Source organism: Seriola lalandi, unplaced genomic scaffold (genome assembly GCF_002814215.2).
Source record: "Seriola lalandi dorsalis isolate HSWRI2012SDOR001 ecotype SW California unplaced genomic scaffold, Sedor1 jcf7180001975099, whole genome shotgun sequence".
In the NCBI taxonomy this organism is placed as follows: Eukaryota; Metazoa; Chordata; class Actinopteri; order Carangiformes; family Carangidae; genus Seriola; species Seriola lalandi.
This window is the reverse complement of record NW_019445765.1, coordinates 1-1,320: the sequence shown is the minus strand read 5'-3', so window position 1 is coordinate 1,320 and position 1,320 is coordinate 1. Positions and strand designations below refer to the sequence as shown.

Sequence of the window (1,320 nt, the reverse complement as noted above, 5' to 3'; positions counted from 1 at the left end):
GTTGACTGTAAATCAGAAAGACCACCGTTGCCATTTACACAGTACAAACCAGTGTGGAGTGTGATTCACTGTGCAATGAAAGGGTCTTTGCAAAGGGATATTTTATATTTTATAAGAGTTAAAGTGAATATTTAAAGATAATGTTGTCACAAACAGTACAACAATCAATTGTGCTGAAAGGTTGTGTTGATACTATATCAAATTATATAGAGTATAATAAGCAAATAAACAATAAACAGAACATTTCTAAACTCATTTTATTTCATTGTGTGTTTGCAGCAGAGTCGCTTGTCTGGTGCACTTATGAGACACAGTACACGTTTCTGTTGTGTATGTATAATACCTTTTGAATTAAGACATTTTGAAGTCTATATACATCGCAAAATTGGATCTGTGCAGGCATCAGTGTGGCTCACTAACTGGTAATATGTTCATGCCAAAATGTTTAATGTTAATGAAGTACCAGTTACCTGACACTTCTTTCTGACAATTCTTTTCTGATTCTGTTGTATAGTTTCTTACTTTGTGATAGGGCTCCCCGTACATGCCCATGTTTAATATGATCTGACATTCAGTCAGTCTGCCTTGAGACGTTCATTGTGTTGAACAACTGTACGGGTGGACACAAGAAGACGAGACTGAAAGCTACTGAGGTGTGAGGTAACTTTATAGGAGAGAACACAGACAGCTTTGTTATGAGTTGGAAGTACTTTTATTCATTTGAGTGCAGTGCTCAGGGCTCTGGGGAGAAGGACAAGTGTCCAAATGGAAAAAAGCAGGTGGAAGACTGATGGGTTCTCAATCATTGGTTACCTTCCGGAACCCTGAACTTCTTGAAGGGTTCTAGAACTTCCTCAAGATTCCGGAACCTTAGCGGAATTTTGGTTGCCGTAGGGCTTTGGAACCTTGCAGGCATTCTAAGAACTCTTCTTTAGAATTCTAGAACATTGGTTTCCCCAGCATTCAAACAATTTATTTTTAGGGGTTGCAGAACCTTGCATGGTGACTGCTGTTCTAGAACTCTTTGATCATGCGGAAAGATCCCACAGCAGGGGAGGTGGCGCCCCAGTCTGTATAGTTGGGGTACTCTCCACGTTCCAGGAAGTACTGGTGTCCTTGGTAGTTGGGCTGCTCGTAGAGGACCCACGCACCGTCCATCACCACACAGGAGTGGAACTCCCGGAGCTTGAAGGTGTCGTAAATCGATGGGCAGTCATCAACACACTCTGCTGCTTGACCTCCGAAATCCTGCTTGTCGTAGAACCTGATCTTCCAAGACTTTCCGTAGACCTAGAAATAGTCACATTAGAGAATTAAAGT

At 41.5% G+C, this 1,320-nt stretch overlaps 1 pseudogene; it reads right to left on the bottom strand.

Moving 5' to 3' along the window:
* Positions 1-1,014: 1,014 nt before the first annotated feature.
* Positions 1,015-1,290, bottom strand: LOC111655079 (gamma-crystallin M2 pseudogene; annotated as a pseudogene).
* Positions 1,291-1,320: the final 30 nt, after the last annotated feature.